Source organism: Carcharodon carcharias, chromosome 6 (assembly GCF_017639515.1).
Source record: "Carcharodon carcharias isolate sCarCar2 chromosome 6, sCarCar2.pri, whole genome shotgun sequence".
NCBI classification, from domain to species: domain Eukaryota; kingdom Metazoa; phylum Chordata; class Chondrichthyes; order Lamniformes; family Lamnidae; genus Carcharodon; species Carcharodon carcharias.
In genome coordinates, this window is record NC_054472.1 from 130,931,657 (window position 1) to 130,952,367 (window position 20,711).

The following is a 20,711-nucleotide window of genomic DNA, read 5'->3' on the forward strand; positions in this document are numbered from 1 at the left end:
AGCTTTGTGCTGGATGGTGTTGAGCTTCTTGAGTGTTGTTGGGGCTGCACTCATCCAGGCAAGTGAGGAGTATTCCATCACACTCCTGACTTGTGCCTTGTAGATGGCAGACAAGCTTTGGTGAGTCAGGAGATGAGTAACTCACCGCAGGATTCCTAGCCTCTGACCTGCTCTGGTAGCCACAGTATTTATATGGCTAGTCCAGTTCAGTTTCTGGTCAATGGTAACCCCCAGGATGTTGAGAGTGGTGGGGGGGCGGGTTTGGTGATGGTAATGCCATTGAATGTCAAGGAACTTTGGTTAGGTTCCCTCTTGTTGGAGATGGACATTTCCTGGCACTGTGTGGCGCGAATGTTACCTGCCACTTGTCAACCCAAGCCTAGATATTTTCCAGGCCTTTCTGCATTTGGACATTGATTGTTTCATTATCTGATGAGTCGCGGATGGTGCTGAACATGGTGCAATCGTCAGCAAACATCCCCACTTCTGACCTTATGATGGAAGGAACATTAGTGATGAAGCTGAAGATGGTTGGGCTGAAGACACTACCGTGAGGAACTCCCGCAGTGATGTTCTGGATTTGAGATGATTGACCTCCAATAGCTACAACCATCTTCCTTTGTGCCAGGTATGACTCCAACCAGTGGAGAGTTTTCCCCTGATTCCCATTGACTCCAGTTTTGCTGGGGCTCCTTAATGCCACACTCTGTCAAATGCTGCCTTGACATCAAGGACAGTCACTCTCACCTTACCTCTGGAGTTCAGCTCTTCTGTCCATGTTTGATCCAAGACTGTAATGAGGTCAGAAGCTGAGTCACTCTGGCTGAACCCGAACTGAGTATCAGTTAGCAGAGTACAGCTAAGCAAGTGCCACGTGATAGCATTGTTGATGACCCCTTCCATCACTTTAATAAAGATCGAGGGTAGACTGATGGGGTGGTAACTGACCGGGTTAGATTTGCCCTGCTTTTTGTGTACAGGACATAACTGGGCAATTTTCCACATTGTTGTAGCTGTACTAGTACAGCTTGGTTAGGGGTGCGGCAGGTTCTAGAGCACAAGTCTTCAGTACTGTTGCCAGAATATTGTCAGGGCCCATAGCCTTTGCAGTATGCAGTGCCTTGAACTGTTTCGTGATATCAAGTGCAGTGAATGTCAGGGATCGGTGGGGTAGCCGGGATGTGGGTGGATATTTGGGGGTTTTGGAGGGTAGTCAAGGATGATGCCATGTTCCTGCCTAATCCCCCTTCTCAAATCCCGCTTCAGCCATCTTCCTGCAATCTGCAATAAGACACACACTGCAGAGGCCATGCACCTTTCTTTCCACCCACCCACCTCCTTCACTCACTCCAACCCTCTCCCTTTCAAATACCCAAGATTTTATGCCTGGTCAACTATTGATGCCTGAGGTTGAAGGTCTAGAGCAAGAATTGACTGAAGAGGAAGAAACAGCAATGCTCAATCTGACATTCGCAGCCAGGTGCTGGCACTGCATGAACTTTAGAGGGTAACATAGAAGCGGGATCAGCATGTAGTGAGTCACCAGTTACAAGTGGACTGCAGTCAGACTAGTATTCTTATTTCCCAGTTTTTACTGTTTTTTCCTTCTGCTGGGGAAAGGTTAGTATGGGTGCTGGAGATTAAATGGTAGAACTATTACAGTAGTAGGAATGCCTACAGAATCCTCAGGAAAGGTTGGTTGAAACTGTAGCAGCAGGACAGGTGAAAAGTGTTTCCTCAGAATATACAGAAAATATTCAGGGTAGTCCAGAGAATTCTTCTTTGATTATTGGTGAAGGAAGTCAGGATAACAGAGGGTCTGGATGTTTTGTTTCAAAGGGAGAAGTGTTCCCTTACTCTTCCAACAAAGTAAGTAAACAGATTAAAGTTTTGAGAAATACATGTCCAGGGCAATCATTGATGGTGGCTGATGATGCAATCTGTGTTCCAGATAGTGTTATGAAGGAAAAAAATATTAATATGAAGCATTAATGGAATTTATGAACCTAGATCTTTGTGCAAAGTTAACTTACAAAGTCACTTCGTAAATGGAATTGTTACGGTGGGAATTATTCCTAGATCACCCATTGAAGGGGTGGGTTTTATTCTGGGTAATGATTTGGCTAGTGGAGACAGTAACGTGGCAATGATTGTTTTGCAGCAGACAGTTGATCATGTTGATTTCAACAAACTTCAGGAAACTACTGTGGCCAAAATTAAGATGCTTATTGCAGGTATTGCAAGCAATTGAAGATTAACATAGAAATCAACTTTCATGTATGAAAGATGAGATTGCTAATGAAGGAAGAGAATTGGTGAGAACATTTGTGAATCAGTCACAGAAAGTAGAATACTTGGCTGAAGACTTGAAATGTCTAAACGATAAACTTGTAGAAGCAAGCTTAACAAAGGTCAACCATCAGTTAAAACTTGATGATCTTCAAGCATCAGCAGTTGCTATGAAATATCAAAGAAAATGCCTTGCAAAAGAAAAGGAATTGTTGGTGAATCAGAATAATTTGTTGAATGCAGAATTAAAAACCAAAACTAATGAACTGTTAGTGCTTCTCTGTGAAAGGTGTAATGAGATTCTTGAACTTCAGAGCAATCTGGAGAAAATGAAGGGGAAGATGTATGATATGGAGTGTCACAGTTCCAAAGTTGTTCCTGTGAATAAAAGTTCTTTGCCAAATTGTGGTCCAGTTGAGTAGACAACTGACTCAAGTAAAATTATTTATGTGTCAACCTCAGTGATGGACAATATGAAAACAACTAAAATGCATGAGAGTTGGAAACAAGAATTGACAACAAAAAGAACTGAAAGCACAAAATGGCCTGGAAAAGTCAATGACCAAAGACACTGATTTACAAGTGCTTGCCGGTGATAATATACAAAATACAGCATTTGAAATACAGGCAAGTGGTCAGTTTGCAAAAGACCATCCAAAATCTGGAAAGGAGTGGAATGATATAGTTTGTGGATTATGTAAAAGAATTGAAGAGTTGGAATGAACTATGAAACTCCACAGGGAGAATATAATTGACACTGCTCAAAGAGAAGCAGAAAAGATTGGTTCAAAATGGGATCTGGAGAAACAGTAATATCACAAAAAGTTTAATGGTCAAACCAAGCAGGAGTATGAAACATTTTTTTTTTAATGAACATTAAAACATCTCAATAATGTCCTTGAAATGGCATAAAGAGATTTTGACCAGGGAAGAAATGCCATTTTGACTTTGTTAAATCAAAATGAGAATTTACCACATTTGAGTTAAGAAAATGAGCTTGAGGGTGGAGTTATGTCTACAGCGAATGAAAAGGATGATTGGGCTGTAGACTTAAATGAAACTCTTTTTGCTAGTTAAAGAATGGGAATAAGGGGAAAAAGAAACATAGACATTGAGTTATGACAGTGCTATGTTGTACAAATCCTGCTAATTTTATTACACTTATTGACTTTCTTTAAGTAAGCTTTGTAATTGTACAATATAAAATGTCTAACTGAAACAAAAGGAAAATATATTTGTATGGTATGTAATAAGCTATTGTTAGAGGTTTACAATGTTAAGTTTGTGTGAGGGGGATGTAAAGCCATTATAAAGAAACCTTCACTGTGTGAAGTTTTCTTTCCTCCAAAGGGAGAGGTGTTAGGAAATAGAGATAATTTAAGTAAGTTATAGTGGTATTTGTGGAAGTTAGGAATGAGTTTTAGTTTTAAAGTTTAAGTTTGATTGGTATTTCTGTATCTATGTGTTAAGAATGGTCAAATGGAGTTTTAGTTTCAATTTTTAAAAGTGCTTACATTTCTAATGAAGAGCGTTATGACTCCTATAAAGTAAAGGTAAACAGACACGGGTAGAAGGGTTGGAATGTTACCTAGCAATAGGGGGCCAGAAAGGCATGTGCTTCCCACAGACACACACATAGAAGAAGTGAAATAGCAGTTGTTTTGGAAGCTGTTTGAGTGCAGTTGGTTCTGAAAGTTGCTGCCAGGAGAGACTGGAGCAAAGGGGACAGATAGCCAGTCCCAAGCTAAGGAAACCCCCAAAAATTCAGGGGGGTGGAAGAAAAGAATGTCCAAAGAAGACCTTCTAGTCAAAGGAAGGACAGGAACCTGGGAAAAGGTCCTGTTAAGTGAAGTTAAGAGTGAAAGGCAGAGGCAAAGGCTCCAAGCTTCAGATTTAAAGAGACAAAAGCTGCAGAAAGCAGATTTAAAGCAAGAACAGCTTTCAAAAGTTAAGAAGGTCCAAATAGATATCTGAAGGTCTGTAACTCTTTGCTATGGGCATGTGAAACAGTGATGTACTATTGACGACGGAGTTGGTGATACAGAGTGCATGCAAGACAGCCTGAATGCGTGTGGTGACCCAGGGAAGGGGAACATCAGAAGGAGAGTTCAAAACCCTGGAGGTGAATCCTTGCGGAAGGCAGCTGAAAGAAAGCATCAGTTTGGGATAAGATTCCAAGACGAGGTCTTCGAGAGTGGCAATTGGAAACCTTGTGTGAAAGATGGAGTTCAGTGATATGGGTTGGCTCACAGTGTGACATGTGTCTGGGGGGAGTTAAGGAGAGATCTATAGCATTCGTTTGAGGTGGCATCTATCACTTGATTTCAAAGTGTAGTGTGTCTGACCACAGGGTGGCATAGATTTACATGGACTGTGTACTTACTGTGTACATTAGAATATAAGATAGCTTTTGTAACTTGAGTTATCCTCACAAATCTGTATATATCTATAAAAGTACAGTTGTGGGTGAAGGAATATTGTAATATAGTTAATCTTTTCTTGTTTCATAACTGTTTTAAACTTTTGTTAAAAGGTCATCAGCTGACTCCTGAGGCTATGTTCAGTAGCTACTCTCCACATATCTAAACAAACAAATAAAAGTTAAGATCTATCAAGCTTGGCTCCACTCTGGGATCAGGCTTGGCCAGGGGAAATCTCAATTGGGATCGCCACTGGCTGATTTCTGCAGTGGAAGCACAAACCGAGGTCCTGAAATCTCTGCTTGTTGTCATGCAGGAGCAGATTGGTGCCATGCTGGTTCAGACTGCTGCTATCTTAGCTGCAGATGCCAGTGCTCAAATTGACATTCAGGGATTTAAATCAATTCAGAAATCTGTGCTCCTGCAATTTCCTCGGATTGCAGATTGAAACACCTCAGGGAAGTAACAGTGGCCTATAGAGCCTGAACCTGCTGCCCTCTTTCAGGATGACATTCCTGCTGCAATCCTGTTTTTGCCCTTGCTGTTGTCCTTCAGTCAGCCATCCCAGGCTGGTGCCACCCATTCCAAGGTGGCACAGTCCAAAGCTGGGCTTTATAGGTCCAGAGTTGCTTGAGGGCATCCTGCAGTCTCCCTAATTGAAAATCAATAGGTTTTCACCAGTCATGCTGCAGCCACTAGGATAGCACTGTGTAAGACCACTAGAGCAGGCAAAGCAGACACAATGGGAATGCCCAGGGTGATTAGTTGAGCATTGTCTTTAGTATTGGATGTGCTGTTTGATAAAGTTGGAATGGAATGGTTGATTTTGTATGTGCTCATTTCAGGATTGTAACCAGAGGTTGGCCCATCATAGAAGGATGATTAGTTGGGGAATTGTTGAACATTAGGGGGAGAATTTTTCCTATGCTGGGTGGGTGGGGGCGGGCAGGGGCGGGCCCAGAGCCAATCACCATCCATGATCAGCTGCGCGCTGCCATTTTACACGGATGGACCAATAAAAGCCCGGTCAGTGTAACGTGCGGCCAGTAGCACTCAGTGCTACCTGTGTGGGCGGGGGGAGGAGGGCGAGTCGGGGCCTGCGCTCTTTCGTGCATGCGTGCAAAAGTGTGCAGCAATCTCCCTGAGGCACGGAGCTGCTTCAGAGAGATTGAATGGATTATAAAACTTTTTAATAAATAAAGTAAAAATTTATTTAAACATGTCCCCTCATGTGACAGTGTCACATGAGCTGGGACATGTTTGTGAAGTATGGAAAATTTATTTATTTATTTTATAAAGCCTTCAGGAAACCTCATCATGCCCATGGATGAGGTTTCCTGAAAAACGCAAAGGCTGTTTGGGCTCTTAGCCTGCCTGTCAACCTTAAGGTTGGATGAGCAGCATTCTGAACTAGTTTAAATACTTTTTTAATGGCCTTGATAGGCCATTGACATTTTGGTGGGTAAACAGCCACCTCCTGCATGCACCCGCTGAATAAAATATCAAAATGATGCATGATGACATCAGGGTGCATGCCCAACATCATGGCGTGTGATTTTACGCTTCAGTGTGTCAGGCCCACCGCTGCACACTGATCGGAAGATTCAGCCCTAGGGGTCTGGGGCTTCTTTCAGGGGAACCGAGACTGATGATATGTTCACCACAGCCATCCGGAACATGGATGTGCCAGCTGCCCCTTCCGTTCTTTTCCTCCTCCAGCACAAGGGAAACCTATTGCATTATCCCCTCCACCACCACCCCAACCATTGCCACTTAAAGGAATCCATCCAGCTTGCAGACTTCTATTTTTTTTATTCATTCATGGGATGTGGGTATCACTGGCTAAGTCAGCATTCATTGCCTGTTCTAATTGCCCTTGAGATGGTGGTGGTGTAGGTACACCCACAGTGCTGATAGAAAGGAAGCTCCGGGATTTTGACCTAGTGACAGTGGAGGAATTGCGATATATTTCCAAGTCAGGATGGTGCTGATGGCTTGGAGTAAAACTTGCAGCTAATGGTGTTCCCATGCTGGTCTTGTTCTTCACAGTGGTAGAAGTTGCAGGTTTAGAAGGTGCTGTCGAAGGAGCCTTGATGAGTTGCTGACATACATCTTTTATGGTACACACTGCTGCCACTGTTCACCTGTGTGGAAGGAGTGAATGTTTGTGGATGGGGTGCCAATCTAGTGGGCTGCTTTGTCCTGGATAATGTTAAGCAGAGCAGCACTCATCCAGGCAAACGAGGAGCATTCCATCACAATATTGACTCGCAGTTCTGACCTGCTGTTATAGCCACAGTATTTATATGGTTAGTCCAGTTAAGTTTCTGATCAATGGTGACCTCCAGGATGTTGATGATGAGGGATTCAGTGATGGTAATGCCATTGAACATCAGGGATAGATGGTTGGAATCTCTCATGCCTAACACTTGTGTGGCACAAATGTTACTTGCCATTTATCAGTTGAAGCCTGAATACTATCCAGGTCTTGCTGCATGTGGGCATGAGCTGATTCTATATCCAAGGAATTGTGACCATTACTGAACACTGTGCATCCATTTTTGTCATCCCACTTCTGTGGGGGGAGGTCATGATGAAGCAGCTGAAGATGGTTGGACCTAGAGCACTATCCTGAGGAACTCCTGCTGTGATTTGAAATAAAAACATAGAATGCTGGAAATACTCTGTAGGTCAGGCAGCTTCTCTGAAGAGAGAAATAGAGTTAACAATTAGGTTTGATGCTTCTCATCAGACTCATTGATCTGAAACGTTAACTCTCTTGCTCTTTCCACAGATGCTACATGGCCTCTGAGTATTTCCAGCAATTTATGTTTTTGTTTCAGATTTCCAGCATCTGCAGAATTCAACTTTTGTTTTGCAATGACTGAGATGATTGGCCTCAAACAACCACAGCTATCTTCCTTTGCGCAAGGTATGATTCCAACCAGTGGAGAGTTTCCCCCTTGACTTCCATTGACTTCAACTTTACTAATGCTCCTTAATGCCACACTTAAAATGCTGCCTTGATGTCAAGAGCAGCTTTCTCACCTAACCTCTAGAATTCAGCTCTTTTGTCCATATTTTAATCAAGACTGTACTGAGGTCAGGAGCTGAGCGGCCTTGTCAGAACGCATTAATTGCTTAATATTATTTACTGGTTCTTGCAGAGTTTGTGGAAGTACTGGTGGGTTGCAAGTGTTCAGCAAAGTTAGTAAAGTTTGCAGGGAGTGGTGCTGGATGTTAGGATGGCATTGGTTGTTTCTGATTGAAATCTTAGTGTAATTGTCAAACTGAGGATATCCAAACCACCTGACTAGAAGTATGAATGAGTTCACTAAATGTTTCTGTTCACTAGTGCAGGATTGTAATCCACCACAGTGGATGGTGGACTAACAACCAGAGGTCATTAACTCTAATCCCAGCATAGCAAATTGTGTAATTGAATCCAATAAATCTAGTAATTTGTAAGGAAAACAATTACCAAAAGGGTTAATTAATACCCTTCAGGGAAGGTAATCTGTCAGCCCCATAATGCCTGATCTACATAAAACTTTCATCGTCGACTACATGGTTGATTCTTACACCAGGATTTTCTTGGGGGTTTTCCTATCAGCCTCCATAATATTGGTGGAAGATTATTAGAAACCCAGGAGAAATTCCGCATTGATCTGAAGGGATCTAGTGAGTCTCTCAGCAGCAGCAGCAATTGCTACATGACAAGAGTAAGGCCCATTACCATATTCTCAGGCAATTTAAGAAATGAATAGTAGGTGTTAGCCTCCACATTGTATTGGACCCTACTTTATAAGTACAGGTGAGCAACATACTGTAGAAATTAAAAAGCACTGAGTCCGCCGCTACTGAGACATGATCCAAGCAGACATCAGGAAGCCTCCAGTACTTCGGCCAGGTGCCCATTCTTCATTGTAAATCAAGATAATGAATTTTGCCAAATACTGCATTTGGCAGTGGAGGGCTGCCAATTCTATTCACTTTGAATCTCCACACAGCTACACTTTCAGGAGTGGTCAGTGGGTTGAAATCAGTAGGAGAAACTGGTTGATTTGCCCTTTCTTTGCCCAGTACATATTGTCCAATTGTAGCAATCCTATCGCTGCCCCAAATGAATAACAACATGTATTTATATATTGCAGTTAGCAGGATAAAACATCCCAAGGCACTTTACCAGATTGTTAGAAAACAAGATTTGGATTGTGTCATGGAAGAAGATATTTGGGCAGATATCCAAATGTTTGGTCAAAGAAATGGGTTTTAAGGAGTATCAGAAAAAAAGAGGTATGTAGATAGAAATGTTTGAGGAGGAAGTTCCAGAGCTTATGTCTATCCCAACTGAAGGCATGCCACTAATGATGGAATGATTAAAATCAGAGATGTTCTAAAGGCCAGCATTTGAGGGGCATAGATACCTCAGAGTGTTGTGGGGCTGGAGGAAGGGCCGGTCATGGAGGAATTTGAAAGCAAGGATGAGAATGTTAAAATTGAAGCATTGCTTAACTGGGAATCAATGTAGGTTAGCAAGCACAGAGGTGCTGGGTAAAAAGGACTTGGTGCAAGTTTGGACACAGGCAGTAAAGTTTTGGATGACCTCAAGTTTACAGATGGTAGAATGTGAGAGACTGACCAGAAGTGCATTGGAAGAGTTAGGTTTAGAGGCAACAATGACATGAATGAAAATTTCAGCAGCAGGTGAGCTGAGGCAGTGGCAGACTTAGACAATGCTACAGAAGTGGAAATAGTGATAGTGCAGATTTGTGGTTGGTAGTTCATATTGGGGCCAAGTGATGCAAAGCTTTGGAACAGCCTGGTTCAGCTTCAGACAGTTGCCAGGAGAAACATACAGTCAGTAGCTAGGGAACAGAGTTTGTAGTGAGAACCAAGAACATTGGTTTTGATCTGGTTTTCCCAATATTCACTTGGAGGGAATTTCTTCTCATCTAATACTCGATGTTGGACAAGTAGTCTGACAATTTAGTGGAGGAATTGAGAGAGAGGATTGTGAGGTAGAGCTGAGTGTCAACAGTGTACATGTGGAAACTGACACTGTGCTCTCAAATGTTGTAACCAAGGGACAGTGTGTTAATGAAAAGTGTGAGAAAGCCAAGGGTAGATTCTTGGACGACAATCAAAGGTAACTGTGGAGGTAGGAAGAGAAACCATTGCAGATGATTTTCTGGTTACAGTTAGGTAGAAAAGTTTCGAACCAGGCAATTGTAGTCCCACCCAACTGGAGTGGAGAGGTATTGGAGGGGGATGGTGTGATCAGCCATGTCAAAGGCTGCAGGTAAGTCAAGAAGGACAATGAAGGAAAGCTTATCATTGTCACAGTCACGTAGGAAGCCATTTGTGACTTCAGTGAAAGCCATTTCAGTTCTGTGATCTGATTGGAGGGATTCGAACACATGGGGAAGAATTTGCTCTCATCGGGCGCGCATGGCAGGGGCAAGTGCGAGTGGTCGGGAAGCCGACTGCTGCCCGTGATCGGACCGCGGCTGCGATTCCATATTGGCGGGCCAATTAAGGCCCGCTCAGTCTGAAATGCGCACTGCAGCGCTGCCTGTTTGGTGGGGGGGGGGGGCGGGGTGCGGGAGGAGGGCAAACATGCAAGTTCACGCATACATGGGAGTGAGCATAGGAAAAGTTCCTTGAGGCACAAGCTCCTTGAGGCACAGAACTGCCTTAGGGAGATGAAGGCTTATGAAGATTAAAAAAATGCTTTTAAAAATGTTAACAACATGTCCCCTCATGTGACTCTGTCACATGAGCAGGGACATGTTAGAAATCAGTATGAAAATTTAACATTTTTTTAATGGCGGATCGAAACCTCAATCTGCCTGTGGATGAGGCTTTGCAAAAAATCCAAAGACCACTTGGCGTTTTCGCCTGTTGGCCAACTGTAAAGTTGGACAGGCAGTGAAAAATTTTATTTGATTAGATCTTTAGAGGCCTTAATAGGCCTGTTAATTGTCAGCGGATGCGCTGCAGACTCCACGCCCCCGCTGAGTGAAATATCGCGCGAGTGCGCGATGATGTCGGCTCACTCACCTGACATCATCGTACAACATTTTACACTCGTTTGGCTGACCCAGTGACCACAATACTCTGGCCATGGAGTTCTGGGAAAGATGGGAATGGATTTGGGAGCCAACAATACATTCAAGGAATTTGAGAGGAAAGGGAAGTTGTAGAGGGGGCGGTAGTTTGCAAGGATTGAGGGTCAAGGTTTTTTTCAATGAAAGGGATGATGACGGCAGAGTTGGAGGAACATTAGATGAAGCAAGAAAACAGTACATTATATTTATTATCCCAGGAGCCAGGGAAGGAAGTTGGTGGTCAGTAATTTAGTGGGAATATATTTGAGGGAGCAGAAAGTGGGCCGTATGGGCATGATGAGTTCAGAGACGGTATGAGGTGAAATAGGAGAGAAACTGGGAAAAAAAAGAGTTCAGATCTAGGATGGGGTGGGGGGGAGAACATTAGGGGAAGATTGAGATCTGCTCACTCAACATTGGTGGAAATCAGCAGGGGAAACTCTCATTGATTTGTCCTTTCTTTGCCCAGATCAAGAATTAAATACAGCATCTTTTGGAATTTATTCAGTAAGCCATCAGGGAAGATTCTTGTTTATGATACTGCACTATCTAATAATGTTGCGTGCTGTGGTTAAATTTTCTTATTCTGCTTTGTTATGTCCTTTTATTCCAAATCCCTTCATCTTCCCTCATGAATCTTCCCAGAGGCAATTTGCTGATCAGAAGTTGCATGGATGCCTCTCAGTCAAGTGTGGCAAAGGATGATCTGAAAAATGGAAAGGGACTGCATTAGAAAGAAATATAGACAAATGACTAAAGATATGATTAAACTGATTCAGCAGCTGCCAGATTAAGTACAGAACTAGAAGCTGCTTTGGCTGCAGGCAGCTAAGCATTTTTAGTCACAGTTAACATTTCTCATGAACTTTGTTCAAGCAGACAATTTAATCTGAGGAACTACACAAAATCAGTACCATATATTGGTCAAAGAAAAGGACTGATCTTAACATTTATGACGGTACAATAATGATCTGACAATGCTTTTCAATATATTCACAATAGTCCACACCCAAAGCAACCACAAGCCTGATGTCATGCTGTCAGAGGACCATGAAGGTAAAATTCTAGCAGTAATTGATGGCAGCTATTAAACACTTAAAATTTGATTTAGTTCTCATCACTGTAATTCCTCAATAAAACCTCCTAGTGATTAGGTAGTAAAGGGAGCAGTAATTATATGTTTACTGTTTTTAAGGTATATTATCCCTTTATTTTAAATGCTCCATCAGACCCATGTACCCATTTAATCTTGAATGCTGGTGGCTGAAGAGTTTCCTTCCATTACTTTAGCAGAGGCTTTACACTGTTTATAATAAATAGCTTAACAAGCCTGCTAAAATAATTGGGATAAGAATTTTACATAAACAGACATTGGCATTTGTATGTCCTTGATATTAATGGGGGTTTGGTCAGCTGGTGTAAGTGTGGTGGAGTAGAACCCCCGGTCATTTGCAATGATGCCACTGGCCTCATCCCAACTTTCTAAGGCAGGGCCATTCAAATAACTATCTGAAATAAAAGACACCAACAAAGAAGACATTTCCATAACAACCTAATCGAGCAATGCATCCAAAAATACATACAAGACTGAACAATTCACATGGTGGACAGGCTTTGGGGAGTCAAGAGGTGAGTTACTTGTTGCAACTACAGTATTTATATGGCTAGCCCAGTTCAGTTTCTGGTCAATGGTAACCCCCAAGGTGTTGATAGTGGGGGAATCAGTGATGGTAATGCCATTAAACATCAAGGGGTGATGGTTGGATTCCCTCTGGTTGGAGATGGTTATTGCCTGGCACTTGTGTGACTCAAATGTTAATTGCCAATTGTCAGCCCAAACCTGGATATTGTCCAGGTCTTGCTGCATTTGGACATGGACTGCTTCAGTTTCCGAGGAGTCGTGAATGGTGCTGAACATTGTGCAATCATCAGTGAATATCCCCACTTCTGACCTTATGATGGAAGGAAGGTCATTGATGAAGCAGCTGAAGCTGGTTGGGCCAAGGACACTACCCTGAGAAACTCCTGCAGTGATGTCCTGGAGCTGAGATGACTGACCTCCAACAACCACAACCATCTTCCTTTGTGCTGGGTATGACTCCAATCAGTGGAGAGTTTTCCCCCAGATTCCCATTGACTCCAGTTTTGCTAGGGCTCCTTGATGCCACACTTTGTCAAATGCTGCATTGATGTGAAGGGCAGCTACTCTAACCTCATCTCAGGAGTTCAGCTCTTTTGTCCATGTCTGAACCAAGGCTGTTATGAGGTCAGGAGCTGAGTGGCCCTGGTGGAACCTAAGCTGGGCATCAGTGAACAAGTTATTGCTCAGCAAGTGCCGCTTGATAGCACTGTTGATGACCCCTTCCATTACTTTACTGATGACGGAGAGTAGACTGATGGGGCAGTAATTGGCTGGGTTGGGTTTGTCCTGTTTTTTGTGTATAGGTCATACCTGGGCAATTTTCCACATGGCCAGGTAGATGCCCGTGTTGTAGCTGTACTGGAACAGCTTGGTTAGGGGCATGGCAAGTTCTGGAACACAAGTCTTCAGTGCTATTGCCAGAATATTGTCAGGCCCCATAGTCTCTGCAGTATCCAGTGCCTTCAGCCATTTCTTGATATCACCTGGAGTGAATCGAATTGGCTGAAGACTGGCATCTATGATGCTGGGGACCTCCTGAGGAGGCTAAGGTGAATCATCCATTTGGCACTTCTGGCTGAAGATTGTTGCGAATGCTTCAGCCTTATCTTTTGCACTGATGTGCTGGGCTCCCCCATCATTGAGGGTGGAGATGGGGATATTTGTGGAGCCCGTCCTCCAGTGAGTTGATTAATTGTCCACCAACATTCATGACTGGGTGTGGCAGGGCTGCAGAGCTTATGATGTAATGATAACCCTGGGAGAAATGTCAAACAAACAGCTATCATAACTGCTAGAACACAGTTTTTCCTCAAATTTCACTGACATTGGCAGCCTCTTTGATTCATTTTTTAAAGGGCTGAGAATTTAAATAATTTCACAGCTTGACAGTTCTACTGATTTTATTCACCCTTCATGAGCATTTATATCTACACTAAATATTTGTGACTCCCACACTGCGGGTTAAGGCCCTTGCTACAGAGAAAATGTGGTCTGTTTGAACTCAGCACTGAGTTCAAATAGCCCTGTGAGTTTGGTTTCTCCCATGTGTGAATCACGCCCCATCCCCTTTCCCCTACCGGTGAAAATGGGATCTCTCGGAAATGGGGACGGGACTTACGAATCAGATTCCTGCCCACTATTTTTATTGATCCATGGAGTCTCCACAAGTCTTCCAAAATCCAGGCCATGGAGTCATTTACTGCAAAGGAGGAGGTCATTTGGCCCATTGAGTCTATGCCAGCTCTCCAGAAGCAATTCAGTCAGTCCTCTTCCCTTGCTCTAACCCTATAGCCCTGCAAGTCTATTTCCTTCAAGTGGCCATTCAATTTCATTTTGAAATCATTGATCATCTCTGCTTCCACCACCCTCATGGGCAGCAAGCTTCAGGTTATTACCACAGGCTGCATAAAAAAGTTCTTCCTCACAATCCCCCCTCCATCTTTTGCCAAAAACCTTAAATCTGTGCCCCCTGGTCCTTGTATCATCAGCTAATGGGAATAATTTTTCCTTTCCACCTTAGCCAAACCTCACATAATCTTGTGCACCACTATTAAATCTCCCCTCAACCCCCTTTGCACCAAGGAGAAAATCCCCAGCTTCTCCAAATGAACCTTGTAAGTAAAATGCCCATCCCCCAGAATCATTCTGGTATATCTATCTGCATTCGCTCAAAGACTTTCGCATCCTTCTTGAGTATGGTGACCACAGCTGGGTACAATCGTCTAGTTTTAGGCCAGGATTTTTCAGTTGTCGGGCGGACTCAGTGGGGGCGAGTGGGGGGGGGGGTGGGGGGGCTGCGAATCGGGCTGCCGTCCGCGAATGGGCTGCGACCGCCATTTCACAAGGCAGCCAGCGTGAATCGTGCGCTGCTGCGGGTGCCCTGCTGTGCAGGTGCGCACAGTAGAAGCTCCCTGAAGCACAGAACTGCCTCAGGGGGCTGAAGCTTTCTGAAAATAAAAGATAATGAATTTAAAAATGTTAATAACTTGTCCTCTGTCACATGAGCAGAGGCACGTTACAAATTATTATTAGCACGCGATGACATCTGGATGCTCGCCCAACATCTTCGCACATCATTTTATGCTTGTTCAGGTCAGCGCACGCCCGCCCGACCGACGAGCGCAATATTCTGCCCTTAGCATTTTATAAAGGTTCAACATAAGTTAAAAACAAAAAAACTGCGGATGCTGGAAATCCAAAACAAAAACAGAATTACCTGGAAAAACTCAGCAGGTCTGGCAGCATCGGCGGAGAAGAAAAGAGTTGACGTTTCGAGTCCTCATGACCCTTCGACAGAACTTGAGTTCGAGTCCAAGAAAGAGCTGAAATCATATTTCAGCTCTTTCTTGGACTCGAACTCAAGTTCTGTCGAAGGGTCATGAGGACTCGAAACGTCAACTCTTTTTTCTCCGCCGATGCTGCCAGACCCGCTGAGTTTTTCCAGGTAATTCTGTTTTTGTTCAACATAAGTTCCCTACTTTTGTACTCAATGCCTCTATTTATGAAGCCCAAGATCCCACATGCTAACCACTGTCGCAATATCTCCTGCCACGTTCAAAGATCGATGTATAGGCACCTCCAGGTCCCTCTGTACCTGCACATTATTCAGAAATATGCCATTTAGTTTATTGCCTCTCCTTAACCCTTTTACCATAATGCATCACCTTATACTTCTCTGCATTAAATTACACCTGCCACTTGTCTGACCATTCAGCTCGCCTATCTATGTCCTGTTGCTATCAATGAGTAGCACTGTAACTGTTTGCCATACCTCCAAGTTTGATTTCTTCAGCAAATTTTGAAATGTTACTCTGTTTTCCAATACTCAGTTAATTTATATATATATATCAAAAAACCAATGGTCCTAACACTAACCCTAGGGGAACACCACTGTCTCCCATCCTCCAGTCTGAAACAACCATTTCCAATGATTCTGAAGAAGGGTCATAAGGACTTGATACGGTAACTCTGCGTCTCTCTCCTCAGATGCTGCTAGACCTGTTGAGTTTTTCCAGCATTTTCTGTTTTTAATTTACAATGATTCACTATTTTCTGTTCTAAGCCATTTTTTATTAATCCAAGTTGACACTGACCCTCCTATTCCATGAACCACAATTTTGTTTAACAGTATTTTATGTGGTACTTTGTCAACTATTTTCTTGAAATCCATATTGACAACATCCATTGCATGCTCTTCATCAACTTTCTCAGTTACTTTATCAAAAAATTCAATTAGATGAGTCAAGCATGATCTTCCTTTTGCAAATCTATGCACACTATCCTTCCTTAACTCAAACCCCTCCAAGCGGATTTTTTCCCCAGTTATCATTTCTAAAACCTTACTCATTACTGATGTTAAACTGGCCTGTAGTAACTAGGACTGTCCTCTATACCCTTTCTTGCATAAGGGTGTCACATTTGCCACTCTCCAAACCTCTGGCACCTCCCTCCATATCTAGGGAAGATTGGAAGATTATAGCAAACTTTTCTTCTATCTCCATCCCTTTTGCAATTTTTGCAGGTGTAAACACAGCAGGCTTTTGCTGATGCATGGGCCCAGATTTTCATGGAGTCACAACACCTTATCCAAAATGGTGCTGCGCTCCCGAATCCAGAAAGCCTGCCCCCATATTCTGCACAAACAATTTTCACTGGAGGAGAGGGGAGATATGGGAGGAGCGGATTTTGTATATGTGCGTTTTGCAGAAGTGGCGGCACAATTAAAAGTGCAGCTGATTGCAAGCTGAAGCAAATTTTGTATTAGCATTTTCAGAACCCAACTAGCGTGACTTATGACTTAGTGCAAAAGTCATAAAAATAATGGGGGTCTTTGGAGAGGTCAGGAGCTCCTTAGGAGATCACAAACCATTTAATGAAGTGCCACAGAAGTTCATCATTCCAAACATAGGTGTGTGGCTGACACAATGGAGTTGTAGGTTGGGGCCTGTGGTCTATCTCTTTGGCCCTCTTGACTCGGGTATCCAGGTGGGAGGAAGGAGAGTGTGCCAGATAAGGGGACGACTATGCAGCCAAAGAAGCTGCAAAATGCGGGTGGCACCATCGCATATTCAGGCCATAGAGGCATGTAAGCAGGATAAACATGCGACCAGAGGGAGGGGGCAAGGCCAGGAATTGGAGGCAGTGCAGTCCGCAGCAGGCAGGAGGAGGATGAGGAGAATAAAGTTTTACCGCAGGGTTAAGGTCTACCGACTGCGGAGATCGTATCTGGATATGACAGAAAGCCAGTGCAGAAGAAAGCTCAGGTTAATCCAAAAATTGGTTACAGTGAGGTGTGCCATGATGCAACAAGAACTGGCACCACAGTCTGCAGTTCCACATGCCCTGCTAGTTACACTTAAGGTCAAAGTGACTCTGAATTTTCATTCTGGTGGCTCTTTCCAGGGGTCAGGCACTGACTGCTGCAGCATAACATAATCAGCCCCAGACAGGTGCATCAAGGCAGTTACACATGCTCTATTGTTTAGGTAGGGAGCACATAAACTTCCCAATGTATGTGGTGTTGCAGACCCAGAGAGCCAGGGGCTTTGCAGAATTATCAGGCTTCCCTCAAGTATAGGGGGCTATCAAATGCATCTACAGGTCCATGATTGGTTTCCTGGGGATAATGGGTACGTACCCCTTGAGGAGGTGACTGATGACTCAATTTGGGTGTCAACACACGTATCTCAAAAGACACCAGAACAACAGCCATGTGCTGACCCACAACACAATAGGACAGGCTATTGGCACCTTGAAGGTGCAATTTAGCTGCCTTAACCATTTTTGAGGAGCATGACAGTATTCCCCTGCAAGGGTCTCCAGAATAGATATCGTGAGCTGCATGCACCTCAATATGGCACAGCGGAGGGGCCTACAACCAAAGGGAGCAGAAGCATGCCCTATAGATATAACATCTGAGGAGGAGGATGATGAGGTAGATGAGGGTCATGAGGAGGCCTTGGTCTAGGGTCATGGAGCTGACATGAAGGGGGAGGAAGAGGGCAGCAATGGGAGACCACCTGAAGGGCAGGCCCGTGTAGCCACGGTAGATGCTTTACAGGAGGATTTGTCATCAGAAACCTGCTACATTAGAGTAGATTCTTCTAGGCTCTTGAAATGTTACTAAGTATATCAGCCAGCTCCTGGTGGGCAGCTCCAATAAACCTGTAATATGGAAGCCACACGTCTTCAGGGAAATGCCAAGACGAGAGAAATACAATAGCACGTACTGACAGTCGTTGCCATCAACATGGCTGAAACTATGACTATCACAACCCTTGACCTCCTCACAGTGTACAAATACACCTTGGCCAGGATTTTACAGCCCCGCCACAGCATGTCCCCACCACCCCCCCCCCCACCCCCCCCCCCGGCAGGTGCGGCAAGCCATTTAAATCTCCATTCCGTTCTGTGGGACCATAATATCTGTAAAATCCTGGCCATAAATAACTTGAATATTGGAACACAAAGTGAAATTTAAAAATTTGCCGATGATACCAAACTTGGAGGTGTGACAAACAGTGACAATGATTCCAATCAACTGCAATGGGGCGTAGATAGGATAGCAGAATGGATAGACAAGTGACAGGTGGAATTTAATACAGTGAAGTATAAGGTGATGCATTTCGGCTGAAGGGATAGGGAGAGGCAACATAGGCCAGAATTTTCTCATTGGCGTGTGGGGGCGGGCCCCACACACCCATGTGTGTTGACGTCGGGCGAGCATCCTTCGTCACCACGCGCCATCATGATATTTCGTTGGGCGGGTGCACGATGATATCGTGATGGCGTCCCTGCCATTAATTAACGGGTCACTTAAGGCCCTTGAGGCGCCAATCGATGGAGATTTTTCAGCGCCTGTGCGATCTTCCGGTCGGCGCACGGGCGCAACGGGCAGGCGGGTAGGACGCTTTTGTATAAACCTTAACCATGGGTGGAATAAGTGGGCTCAGTGGGGTCACGAGTGCGCTCTGTCAAATATTGTTCTTCCAAAGTTACTGATACTTGCCTGTGTGATATGCAATACTTCAAAACACATACCAGCTGCTTGGTCTGGACTTACAACCTCCAAGTCAGCAGTGAGGAATCCTTTTCGGGCCTTCAGGTTTCAGGAAGCCTTCCCTTAGCCTGGGAATGTGAACTGAACTATCCACTCGAGGCGCCTCCTCTGAGGTAGAAGGGATGGCTAGAAGGGGGAGGAGGCCAGGAGTACACATTCAGCCTCCAGGGGAGCCACCTTTTGGAAGACAGGCACAGGCACAAGAGGTGCAGGGCCAAGAGATACTCCAAGGCGGAAGGGGCCGCAGAAGAAGCCACTATCCTGCTGCTAGGGTTTACAGGTGGCGAAGCAGCTACCTCAATATGTCTGAGGCGTTGTGCCAAAGGAGGCTCCATCTCTCAAGGGAGGCAGTAAACTATATCTGTCAGATGATTGGGCCTGAGATCTCTGCGAATTGTGTAGGCGGACATCCCATGCCAGCAGTTCTAAAGGCCACAGCTGCCCTCAACTTCTATGTCTCTGGCTTCTTCCAGAGGTCAGTGGGTGATCTTTGCAGTGTCTCCCAGTCAGCTGTCCACACTTGTGTCAAGCAGGTTACAGACGCTCTATTCAGGCGTGCATTGACTTCATCCACGGTCGTTGGGACTAGGCAAGTGAGACACAGTGAGCCAGAGGCTTCGCGGCCATTGCTGGCTTCCCCCGTGTCCAGGGTGCAATAGACTGTACACATGTGGCCATCAAGGCACCAGCAGGTGAGCCCGGTACCTTCGTCAACAGGAAGGGCTTCCACTCCATGAACGTGCAGATAGTGTGTGATCACAGGATGCTGATTCTACAAGTCTGTGCAAGGTACCCAGGCAGCTCCCACAACGCCTACATCCTCAGATACTCCCAGGTGCCGGGGCTATTCAGTGCTCCAGCTCGGCTGGATGGTTGGCTGCTGGGTGACAAGGGCTATCCCATCAGAAGGTGGCTCATGGCGCCTCTCCACCATCCAAGAACAGGAGCTGAGCAGTGGTACAATAGAAGCCACGCCTCCACAAGTGGACAGAGCCATTGGTCTTCTCAAGATGTGCTTCTGATGCCTGAATTGTTCAAGGGGCGCACTCCAGTACCCCCCAGATCGTGTGTTGGTGATCGTGGTTGCATACTGCACTCTCCACAATCTGGCGCTGGGAAGGGGGGATGCTGTGGACAATGAAGATGTAGATGCAGTGGCTGCGGCTGCACACGATGAGTCCAGCAGTGAGTCCGAGGCTGAGTATGCACAGGAAATGCTAAGGAAGTAGATACTGACCCGGGCATAATCCAGAGAGGCAGGGACACACAGGAGGCTTTAATCCAATGAATATTCAGTTAGTACACCACATATGGACCTCGAGGACAAGCCCGCGCTGCAGGCTCCATACTCGATACCTAAGTGCAAAGTCTGCCTGGATAGGAACATTAACTAAGGTCCTTGTTAATAAAGCTGAATGTCCCACAAATCATTCATAACATTATTGGTAATCATCCGCCTGCAAAAGAAAAGAGGCACCCTCAGCCATGGTGACATGTCTGAATTTTACAACCAAAGGAACTTAAAAAAGCAAAATGACAAAGGTGTTAAAAATCACACCAACTCAAGGACCTCATTGTGAGCCAACACAGAAGCACCAGTGATAAACCCGTGGTGTGCCTAAGGTAACTTAGAAATACATTTTGGGGTGCTATGTCTTGGTGCTGACCCCTCGCTGGGAGTGGCATCTAAG